This window comes from Triticum aestivum, chromosome 4B (assembly GCF_018294505.1).
Source record: "Triticum aestivum cultivar Chinese Spring chromosome 4B, IWGSC CS RefSeq v2.1, whole genome shotgun sequence".
NCBI lineage: Eukaryota > Viridiplantae > Streptophyta > Magnoliopsida > Poales > Poaceae > Triticum > Triticum aestivum.
In genome coordinates, this window is record NC_057804.1 from 492,738,492 (window position 1) to 492,751,721 (window position 13,230).

Below are 13,230 nucleotides of genomic sequence, written 5' to 3' on the forward strand. Positions count from 1 at the left end.
GGGGAGCCTCAGGAGTGGGATGCTCAGGTGCCCGCTCCACAACACTTCGAGATGGGACCGGATGGCTACTACGTGTGGTGATTACCAAGCTAGGCCAAAAGCCTAAGCTTGGGGGGGTACCTATTCCCACCGACATTACATTCATGTTCACACATTTCATTCTAGTTGTCGGTGTTCACACTTTTCCATTGTATTATCCAAGCTAGATTTATTTTTTCTCGCTTTTTCTTGTGTGTTTGAAAAACTTTGAAAAAATCCAAAAAAACCTTTCTCGCTTCTTTTCATTTTCTCTTCCTAGTTTAGTTAGATGTAGTATTAAAAAGAAAACCCAAAAAGATTTCCTTGTTCTTATTTTGCTTGTTGGGAGCTCTCCCGTGTAAATGGTTTTTCTCGTTTTAGTTTCTCTTTCTCTTTAATTTGCTTTCTTCAAGAAAAACTAAAAACTCCAAAAATATTTCAGTGTGTTTCTCTGAAATTCATTTTTTTATTGAGTCATACCAAGGAGAGGACCACGATGAAAATGTTGAGTGGCTCTCATTTGCATTATTGTTGATGTGACAAAGATCCCAAATTACCTTGTCTTCTCCTTTTGAATAAAATGTTTGCAGATTCCAGCTTAGTCCATGAACTCTTGCACTATTATCATTTTCATATCATTTGGTCATGCAAGTGAAAGGCAATAATGACGATATTTGATGAACTGGTTGTGGCAGAGAGAAACGGGTATGAACTCAACTTGTTCTGTTTTTCTAAATATGTTTAACCTAGTATCCATGATTCAACCTATTATGATCAAACATGTTTGCAATGACAATTAGAGATTATAGTTTCTCGTGCCATGCTTAAGTAGCTAGGGATGGATAATGATTTATCATGGATGTTAACATTGTGTTAAAATGATTGCGATGTAGTATGATGATATGGTATCCTCCTCTGGATGTTTCAAGTGGCTTGGTTTGGCACATGTTCATGCATGTAGTTGAATCAAAACCAACTTAGCCTCTATGATATTTATGTTCATGGTGTTCATAGCCTACTCATGCTAGTATTCAATGTTTATTATGCATAATGCATGTTCATGACCATTTTCGCTCTCTAGCTTGCCGCTTCTCAACCTATTTGCTAGCCTTCGCCTGTACTAAGCGGAAATATTGTTTGTGCATCAAAATCCTAAAACCCAAAGTTATTCCAGATGAGTCCACCATATCTACCTATATGTGGTATTACCCTGCCGTTCTAAGTAAATTTGCATGCGCCACCTCTAAAAATTCAAATGAACATCTATTTTTGTGTGCATGGATTGTTCATAGAGCGACAAACGGTAGTCAGTATCTTCCATGCTAAGCGGGTTATTCTCATGATGAGTGTTTATTCACTCGTCCTTGTACGAGAGAGGCGGTAATAGGGATTCCCAGTCCCAAAATCAAAAATTACAAATAACTAAACAAAACTCCCACAAGATTGTTGTCCGTATGGATGGTACCTATGGATTCGGCTAGCAGTGGAGTGTGTTTGTTGGTGGAGGGGGAGTAAACATTTACCTTTATTGCTTGGGAACCGCCACCAATGTGTTTAGCATGGAAAATATTGATAACTTTTGGTCGTGATGTAAACAGGAAGGGTGCATTCCCCAAAATTTCATTTATCTCTATTTTTAAAAATTTGAGCTCTACCACCTCAGCAAATCCCTGCTTCCCTCTGCAAAGGGACTATCTATCTAATTTTATGTTGAGTCGTCACTTTCTCAAATAAGCGCCAGATCTGAGAGCATTATTGTCATCCTCATGCTTTTTTTTTAGTTAATGTTGAATGCATCATGACTGGATTTTTCTATCATGAATTACAATGTTTAGTCGGTGCTTGAACTTTGGAGGTGCTCTACATTTATGTTTTGTGGTCTCAGAAAGGGCTAGCGAGATACGACTGTTGTCATATTATATCATGGTTGTTTTGACAAAGTGTTGTCGTTTGAGATATCCTATTATTGCTCGCTAGTTGTTTGTGTCATTGATATGAGTTAATATAATTTTTAGGAGTTATTTTCGGCATGGTTAGTCATAATCTTTGCTGAAAACCTGGGTGCTGCTTAAGCTTATTTATGTAAACAAGAACAAAAGAGTTTGTAAAAGTTTTTCTTTTTCACTATCAATTTATCAACTGAATTGCTTAAGGACAAGCAAATGTTTAAGCTTGGGGGAGTTGATATGTCTCTATCGTATCTACTTTTCCTAATGCTTTTGCTCTCCTTTTGGACTCTAATTTGCATGATTTGAATGAAACTAGCCCGGGCCGACGCTGTTTCAGCAGAACTACCCTAGTGTTGTTTTTTGTGCAAAAATAAAAGTTCTCAGAACAGAACGAAGCTTTTTGGAGAATTTTTATATAATAAAAGAAAACTATTGGAGCCAAGAACCACTGGAGGAGGGGCCCTAGGTGAGCACAACCCACCAGGACGCCCCCCCCCCCTCCAGGCGCACCGAGGTGGGTTGTGCCCACCTGGTGGCCCCGCAGACCCTGACCCCGACGCTATAAAATCCTACTTTTGGAGAGAAAAGCCAGGGAGAAAGAATCATCGCGTTTCACGAAACAGAGCCACCGCCGCCTCCTGTTCTTCATCGGGAGGCCAGATCTGGAGTTTGTCTGGGGCTCCGTAGAGGGGATCTTTGATCTTCGTCATCACCAACCATTCTCCATCACCAATTCCATGATGCTCCCCACCGGGAGTGAGTAATATCTTTGTAGGATCGCTAGTCGGTGAGGGAGTTGGACGAGATTCATGATGTAATCGAGTTAGTTTTGTTAGGGCTTGATCCCTAATATCCATTTTGTTCTGAGATTGATGTTGCTATGACTTTGTCATGCTTAATGCTTGTCACTTTGGGACCGGGTGCCATGATTTCAAATCTGAACCGTTTATGTTTTGACCATTATATATATGTTCTAGATCCGATCTTGCAAGCTATATGCACCTGCTACGTGTTATGATCCACAAAAGTGACAATAGTCGGGATACTTTCCGGTGATGACCGTAGTTTGAGGAGTTCATGTATTCACTATGTGTTAATGCTTTGTTCTGGTTCTCTATTAAAAGGAAGCCTTAATATCCTTTAGTTTCCTTACGGACCCCGCTGTCACGGGACGGTAGGACAAAAGATGGCATGCAAGTCCTTTCCATAAGTACGTATGACTATTTGTGAAATACATGTCTACATTATATTTATGAACTGGAGCTTGTTTTGTATCGCCCTAGGTTATGACTGTTATATGATGAATATCATTCAACAAATTCACCGATCCAATGCCTACAAGTTTTTCATATATTTCTCTTGCTAAGTTACTATTGTTATTGCTACTGTTGCACTTGCTACAAAACTATTGGTATCACTGTCACTATTACTGTTACCATTGCCATCAAAATTATCATATTACTGTTCTACTGATCACTTTGCTGCAGGTAACTAATCACCGGGTGTGGTTGAATTGACAACTTAGCTGCTAATATTTGCAAATATTCTTTGGCTCCCCTTGTGTTGACTCTATAAATTTGGGTTGAATACTCTACCCTCGAAAACTATTGTGATCCGCTATACTTGTGGGCTATCAGAGTGGTCGCTTAGCGACTGATCCGCCAACGCCGGCCGCGGCAAGGTCACCGCCAGGGCTCTGAAGGTCACGTCGGTAGTGGCCGCGGCGACACTCTCCACGGGGCAGCAAGAAGCGGAGTGGCTCCTCCGCGAGTGGCAGGAAGCCGCTGGACAAGGCTGCCGCGGCCCACCGGCACTGTACCGCCACTGGAGGGAGGACGACGACGATGATGGCATAGACGGAGACGGTGGTGTGGCAGGGCAGGGCGGCCACGCATACGAGGTGGTCGTCCGGCACAGGGTTTAGGTTTTTTCTTCTAGTTTTTTAGTTAAAACGGTTGAAATATTGACCATTTTGTGTAAATTATATCGAACTCGAATGAAATCCGTCCAGTTTGATCGAATTTCGCCCGGTTGGTTCGAATTGTTGGAGTATCGTACTTATGCTATGTTCGGACTATGCATGACCATGTGCTAAATATGAATGCACGTGTGTTGGTCTACGATGCATGCTTCTGTATATTTGGGGCTTTGGATATGAGGGGACGGCTGGGGACGCGGACATATGAGGGTTGGGTCGGTGTTGTCCGTTGACGCGTCTGGACACATTCTCGGGCATATATATCCCCATCCACAGGGGTCAAATTCAAGGTTTGACACCTGCATATGTAAATTATTCATTCGATGGAATCCAACGTCTGCGTCGATAGTGAGGCATACGTGGTGACTTGGTCAATCTCAAGACCTGTCAATTAAGTATTTCAGATGTACATATAGAGGCATATGTATGTGCATTTATAGGAATGAGCATATATACGTGTACGTGAGTGTCGTGTTGTATATATACATCAAATAGGTAAAAGTGATCGATTAATACAACTGAACATTGCCACCTGTAGATAGAGTTTTTACGGGCCACTAATGATAAAGTGCAAGCTAGCTCCCAAGATCTATGTCGGCCCAGTGAGTGCGATGTGGTTGGCAACTGGAGGCACATGCTCCTTTTAGCGCCTTAAGCGCAGAGAACCTTACCAAGCGCTGGTTTTTTGCATCGGCCGGCCCATTATTTCTCGTTTCATCCAATCCGGTTTTGGGAAGGTTCTAGAACCTTTCCTGAACAGGTTTTTGTTTTTCCTTATTTTTTTACTTCAGTTTATTCTTCGTTTTTCTTTTCTTCTTTCCTTTATGTTTTTTTTCTAATTTTCCTTTCTCATTTTTATTCTTTGTTTTTTCTATTTGTGAAAGTCATTTATATTTGTGATCATTTTTTAAATCACGACAAATTTTTGAAATATTGAACATTTTTTCAAAATCGTGAACATAGTTTTTACAAATTCATCAACATTATTTTAAATCATGAATATTTTTTGAAATTGTGAATATTTTTATAAATTCCTGAGCAAGTTTTCGAAATAAGGAAAATATTTCCAATTTGTGAACATTTTCTTCAACGCCAGACATTTTTTGAACGGATGAACATTTCTGAAATCATGAACATTTTTTAAATTCATAAACAGTTTTCATAAAGCCGTGAAAATTCTCTTAAATTGTGAACATTTTTTGAATTTTTGAACTTTTTTTGAAACTGTAAATATTTTAAATGCATGAATATTTCTTAAATCCAAATTTTTTTTTGTTCGTAAAGAATTTTTTAAAAAACCTCGGAACTATTTGTAGCCCCGAATTATTTAAATAGATCAGAACAAAAAATAAGAAATTAAAAACAAATTAAAACTGAATTAAAAAAACAGAGCACTCGTTCATGCGCGGGCCCAAACGGGCGCTGGGGGAGCGACGGGTGCGCATTACCGCTCTTCCCAGCGCTTACCGCGCCTTATAGGAGCTCCCTGGTCGTTCTCTTCGTTCGATCACTTGATAGTTATCACCAAAAATATTAGATGGTTCACCGGTCAACAATTTACTAGTCTGTCATTGACCAGTCGAACGTTGACAGTTTGATTCTTTTTGGAAATTTTACCTGATATTTTTTATTTTGAAAAAATTTCATGAATTTTGAGAAAAGAACTTTACGGATTCAAAAAAAGTTCATGAATTCAAAAAAAGGTCATGAATTTGGAAAACTTTATCAATTTTGATTAGAAAAACATGAATGTTTAAAAGTTAATTAGTTTTTGAAAAGCACACAAAATTGGAAAAAAATCGTATTTTTTAACAGAAGTTCACAAATTCAGAAATAGTTCACCGGATTTTGGAAAAAAAGTTCACATTTTTTAAACAAAGTTGATGAATTAAAAAAAGGCTCATCAATTTTGACAAAAAAGATCACAAATTTTAAAAAGTTCACCGATTTTGATTTAAAAAGGTCATGCATTTTGAAAAAAGAAGGAAAAAGGGAAAAAATATAAAAGAAATGACTGAACAAAAACTGCCTTGAAAACCAGGAAAATGAAAAAGGAAAAAAAATGAAAACCAAAACAAAAAGGGGGGAAAGGACACTAAAAAGAAGAACATAAAACAAAAAAAGGAATACAAAACCGAACTAAACAAGTAAAGAACACATGGGAAGCTTTAGAATCTTCCCAAAACCGGCCTGGAACCTTTCCAGCCGATAAACAACCATCAAAACCTCTTAATGGGCCAGCCCACACAATATCGATCGAGGGTCACGCGGGGGGGGGGGGGGGTGTAGTGTGTGCCGTAGTGGGATCGCCAGAGGCAGGCTCTAAAGCGGGAGAGCTCATAGTCAACGGCTCCGCCCGTGTTGGAGTACCGTAGGTTGGCACATAGCGTCGTATCAAGCACCCCCCAAGCTCCCTCTATGTACACTTGGTCAGGCCCACCTACCTCAACTTTCTGATTTTTGGAAGGTTCTAGAATCTTTGCATATAACATTGTTGTGTTTATTTTCATTTTTGTTCTTTCCTTTCCTTTCTTTTCCTTTTTTTGATTTTATTTTTCATTTTTATGGTAAACTTATCTAAAATTAGAATATATTGTTTAAATTGTGAATTGTTTTTTAATAAACAAACATTTCCAAAATCTGTGGACATTACTAATTTGGGAATATTTTTGAATTGGCGAATATGTTAGGAATTGTTAGAATAAATCCAAGGCGCTCCGTCGATCTACCGAGGACCAAGTAATCACACGAGGCACGACACCGAGATTTGTTAACGAGGTTCACCGATATGGCTACATCACCGGGGCTTGACTACGGGCGCTCCTCCCCATGACACCGCTATAATATCGCACCCCGGCCGCCCGCGCGCCGGCACACGCCGCCGTCTCCCCCACGTGCCCGTGCTATTATGTTGGCATAAGTTACATCGTGTGTCTACCTCCGATATATATGAGAGGCCTAGGATACATGTGTTATATTAGGACACAACTCCTATCCTGTCTACACACAGTCCAAAAGCAAGTCCAACTGTAACCTACCTTGTACAATAATATTCGACACAATTCTAACAAACTCCACCTTGGCGAATATTCTTCACCATCTTGAATTCATCCATGCATCGAACCTCCTTGTACATTGGACTTGAGATACGCCATGAGCACCGCTGCTACTCCCAGACTCCATGTGACTCCACCTGCAACTTGTAGTCCCTTCTTTTCTTGACCACAGTAAACACTCGAGCAAAATTAAGTTCCTTGTTACTTTAGTACGTGCTCCCAACTTCCGGAGAATCCGTTCAACGCCATCACACACCGCCCACTGTCTGCGTGAAAGTGAACAACTCACGTATTGGACGCCACATATAAGAGTTAGCTGAACTCAACATCACCGCTCTTTCTTGACCGTCTGTCTGAAACTTGAAGGAATTTCACCATCGCCCTGTGTCACCTTGAGTCAAATTTGCAATTGTCTAACCCTTCTTCCGGATAGTCTCTGGCATGTCTCATAGCTATAGCACTCCACCTCCTTCTGTATTTGTCATCCGCACTTTGCCATGTGCACTGAACACCACAGAATATACGGCCATGTACTCTCTCTGTTTTGACAATTCCAAACTTCCCGCCACTTTCTCAGATTCTCCATGGTCAACTCTTGTCCATCAACCGGCACCGATAGACCTAGTCACTGTTAGGGAACGTAGTAATTTCAAAAAAATTCCGACACACACGCAAGATCATGGTGATGCATAGCAACGAGAGGGGAGAGTGTGTCCATGTACCCTCATAGACCGAAAGCGGAAGCGTTATGACAACGCGGTTGATGTAGTCGTACGTCTTCACGATCCGACCGATCCAAGCACCGAACGTACGTCACCTCCGAGTTCAGCACATGTTCAGCTCGATGACGATCCCCGGACTCCGATCTAGCAGGGTGTCGGGGATGAGTTCCGTCAGCACGACGGCGTGGTGATGATGATGATGTTCTACCGACGCAGGGCTTCGCGTAAGCACCGCAATGATATGACCGAGGTGGAATATGGTGGAGGGGGGCACCGCACACGGCTAAGGAACGATCACGAAGATCAACTTGTGTGTCATGGGGTGCCCCTGCCCCCGTATATAAAGGAGGGAGGGGGAAGGTGCGGCCGACCCCTTAGGGGTGCGCCTGGAGGAGTCCTACTCCCACCGGGAGTAGGACTCCCCCCTCTTGCCTTGTTGGAGAAGGAAGGGGGAAGGGGGAAAGAGGAAAGGGGGGCGCCCCCCCCCCCCCTTCCTTGTCCTATTCGGACTAGGGGGAGGGGGCGCGCGGCCTGCCCTGGTCGGCCCTCCTATTCTCCCGTATGGCCCATGTAGGCCCATTAACCTCTGGGGGGGTTCCGGTAACCCCCCGGTACTCCGGTAAAATCCCGATTTCACCCGGAACGATTTCGATATCCAAATATAGACTTCCAATATATCAATCTTTATGTCTCAACCATTTCGAGACGCCTCATCATGTCCGTGATCACATCCAAGACTCCGAATAACCTTCGGTGCATCAAAACTTATAAACTCATAATAAAACTGTCATCGTAACGTTAAGCGTGCGGACCCTACGGGTTCGAGAACTATGTAGACATGACCTAGAACTGTTTCCGATCAATAACCAATAGCGGAACCTGGATGCTCATATTGGCTCCTACACATTCTACGAAGATCTTTATCGGTCAAACCACATAACAACATACGTTGTTCCCTTTGTCATCGGTATGTTACTTGCCCGAGATTCGATCGTCGGTATCTCAATACCTAGTTCAATCTCGTTATCGGCAAGTCTCTCTACTCGTTATGTAATGCATCATTCCGTAACCAACTCATTGGCTACATTGCTTGCAAGGCGTATAGTGATGTGCATTACCGAGAGGGCCCAGAGATACTTCTCCGACAATCGGAGTGACAAATCCTAATCTCGAAATACGCCAACCCAACATGTACCTTCGGAGACACCTATAGAGCTCCTTTATAATCACCTAGTTACGTTGTGACGTTTGGTAGCACACAAAGTGTTCCTCCGGTAAACGGGAGTTGCATAATCTCATAGTTATAGGAACATGTATAAGTCATGAAGAAAGCAATAGCAACATACTAAACGATCAAGTGCTAAGCTAACGGAATGGGTCAAGTCAATCACATCATTCTCCTAATGATGTGATCCCGTTAATCAAATGACAACTCTTTTGTCCATGGCTAGGAAACATAACCATCTTTGATAAACGAGCTAGTCAAGTAGAGGCATACTAGTGACACTGTTTGTCTATGTATTCACACATGTATTATGTTTCCGGTTAATACAACTCTAGGATGAATAATAAACATTTATCATGATATAAGAAAACAAATAATAACTTTATTATTGCCTCTAGGGCATATTTCTTTCAGTCTCCCACTTGCACTAGAGTCAATAATCTAGTTCACATCATCATCTGATTCAACACCAATATTCACATCTGTATGTGATTAACACCCATAGTTCACATCATCATGTGACCAACACCAAAGGGTTTACTAGAGTCAATAATCTAGTTCACAACGCTATGTGATTAACACCCAAAGAGTACTAAGGTATGATCATGTTTTGCTCATGAGAGAAGTTTAGTCAACGGGTCTGTCACATTCAGAGCCGTATGTATTTTGCAAATATTCTCTGTCTTCAATGCTCTGCACGGAGCTACTCTATCTAATTGGTCCCACTTTCAATATGTATCCAGATTGAGACTTAGAGTCATCTGGATCAGTGTAAAAGTTTGCATCGATGTAACTTTTACGACGAACTCTTTTATCACCTCCATAATCGAGAAACATCTCCTTAGTCCTCACTAAGGATATTCTTGACCGCTGTCCAGTGATCTACTATTAGATCAAAATTGTATTCCTTTACCAAACTCAGAGAAAGGTATACAATAGGTCTGGTATACAACATAGTATACTTTATAGAACCTATGACTGATGCATAGGGAATGACTTTCATTCTCTTTCTATTTTCTGCCGTGGTCGGGATTTGAGTCTTACTCAATTTCATACCTTTGCAACACTGGCAAGAACTCTTTCCTTGACTGTTCCATTTTGAACTACTTCAAAATCTTGTCAACGTACGTACTCATTGAAAATCTTATCAAGCGTCTTGATCTGTCTTAATAGATCTTGATGCTCAATATGTAAGTAGCTTTACTGAGGTCTTTCTTTGAGAAACTCCTTTCAAACACTCCATCATGCTTTCTAGAAAATTCTACATCATTTCTGATCAATCATATGTCATTCACATATACTTATCAGAAAGGCTGTAGTGCTCCCACTCACTTTCTTGTAAATACAGGCCTTTCCAAAAGTCTGTATAAAACCATATGCTTTGATCAACTCATCAAAGTGTATATTCCAACTCCGAGATGCTTGCACCAGTCCATTGATGGATCGCTGGAGCTTGCACATTTTGTTAGCACCTTTAGGATTGACAAAACCTTATGGTTGCATCATATACAACTCTAAATCCATTCAGGAATGCAGTTTTGACATCCATTTTCCAGATTTCATAAAATGTGGCGATTGCTAACATGATTCGGACAGACTTAAACATTGACATGAGTGAGAAAATCTCATCATATTCAACACCTTGAACTTGTCGAAAACCTTTCGCAACAAGTCGAGCTTAGTAGATAGTAACACTACTATCAGTGTCCGTCTTCCTCTTGAAGATCCATTTATTTAACATGGCTTGCTGATCATCGAGCAAGTCAATCAAAGTCCATACTTTGTTCTCATACATGGATCCCATCTCAGATTTCATGGCCTCAAGCCATTTCGCGGAATCTGGGCTCATCATCACTTCCTCATAGTTCGTAGGTTCATCATGGTCTAGTAACATGACTTCTAGAACAGGATTACCGTACCACTCTGGTGCGGATCTTATTCTGGAAGACCTACGAGGTTTTGTAGTAACTTGATATGAAGTTTCATGATCATCATCATTAGCTTCCTCACTAATTGGTGTAGGAATCACTGGAACTGATTTCTATGATGAACTACTTTCCAATAAGGGAGAAGGTACAATTACCTCATCAAGTTCTACTTTCCTCCCACTCACTTCTTTCGAGAGAAACTCCTTCTCTAGAAAGGATCCATCTTAGCAACGAATATCTTGCCTTCGGATCTGTGATAGAAGGTATACCCAATAGTTACCTTTGGGTATTCTATGAAGAGGCACTTCTCCGATTTGGGTTCGAGCTTATCAGGTTGATACTTTTTTCACATAAGCATCGCAGCCCGAACTTTAAGAAACAACAACTTTGGTTTCTTGCCAAACCACAGTTCATAAGGCATCGTCTCAACGGATTTTGATGGTGCCCTGTTTAAAGTGAATGCAGCTGTCTCTAATGCATAGCCCCAAAACGATAGTGGGAAATCGGTAAGAGACATCATAGATTGCACTATATCTAATAAAGTACGGTTATGACGTTCGGACACACCATTTAGCTGTGGTGTTCCAGATGGCATGAGTTTGTGAAACTATTCCACATTGTTTTAATTGAAGACCAAACTCGTAACTCAAATATTTGTCTCCGTGATCAAATCGCAGACACTTTATTTTCTTGTTACGATGATTCTCCACTTCACTCTGAATTTCTTTTAACATTTCAAATGTTTCAGACTTGTGTTTTATTCAGTAGATATACCCATATCTACTCAAATCATCTGTGAAGGTCAGAAAATAACGATACTCGCCATGAGCATCAATACTCATTGAACTGCATACATCAGTATGTATTATTTCCAATAAGTCACTAGCTCGTTCCATTGTTCCGGAGAACGGAGTTTTAGTCATCTTGCCCAAAAGGCACGGTTCGCAAGCATCAAATGATTCATAACCAAGTGATTCCAAAAATCCATCTTTATGGAGTTTCTTCATGCTCTTTACACTGATATGACCCAAACGGCAGTGCCACAAATAAGTTGCACTATCATTATAAACTTTGCATCTTTTTGGCATCAATATTATGAATATGTGTATCACTACAATCGAGATACAATAAACTATTTTCATTGGGTGTATGACCATTGAAGGTTTTATTCATGTAAACAGAACAACAATTATTCTCTGACTTTAAATGAATAACCGTATTGCAATAAACATGATCAAATCATATTTATGCTCAATGCAAATGCCAAATAACATTTATTTAGGTTTAACACTAATCCAGAAAGTATAGAGAGTGTGCGATGATGATCATATCAATCTTGGAACTACTTCCAACACTCATCGTCGCTTCACCCTCAACTAGTCTCTGTTTATTCTATAATTCCTGTTTCGAGTTACTAATTTTTAGCAACCGAACAAGTAACAAATACTCAGGGGCTACTATAAACACTAGTAAGGTACACATCAATAACCTGTATATCAAATATACCCTTATTCACTTTGCCATCCTTCTTATCCACCAAATACTCAGGGCATTTTCGCTTCTAGTGACCATTTCCTTTGCATTATAATCACTCAGTTTCAGGCTTTGGTCCAGCTTTGGGCTTCTTCGCGGGAGTGACAACTTGCTTGCCATTCTACTTGAAGTTCCCTTTCTTTTCCTTTGCCCTTTTCTTGAAACTAGTGGTCTTGTCAATCATCAACACTTGATGCTCTTTTCTTGATTTCTACCTTCGTCGATTTCAGCATCACGAAGAGCTCGGGAATCGTTTTTGTCATCCCTTGCATTATAGTTCATCACGAAGTTCCAGTAACTTGGTGATGGTGACTAGAGAACTCTGCCAATCACTATATTATCTGGAAGATTAACTCCCACTTGATTCAAGCGATTGTAGTACTCAGACAATCTAAGTACTTGCTCACTAGTTGAGCAATTCTCTCTCCATCTTTTAGGCGAAGTATTTGTCAGAGGTCTCATACCTCTTGACACGGGCATGAGTCTGAAATACCAATTTCATCTCATGGAACATCTCATATGTTCCGTGACATTTCAAAAATGTTTTTTTGTAGTCCCGGTTCTAAGCCATAAAGCATGGTGCACAAAACTATCAAGTAGTCATCATATTGAGCTACCCAAACGTTCATAACGTCTGCATCTGCTCCTGCAATAGGTCTGTCACCTAGCGGTGCATCAAGGACATAATTCTTCTGTGCAGCAATCAGGATAAACCTCAGATCACGGACCAAGTCCGCATCATTGCTACTAACATTTTTCAACTTAGTTTTATCTAGGAACACATATAAAACATAGGGAAGCAAAAAACATAGGGAAGCAAC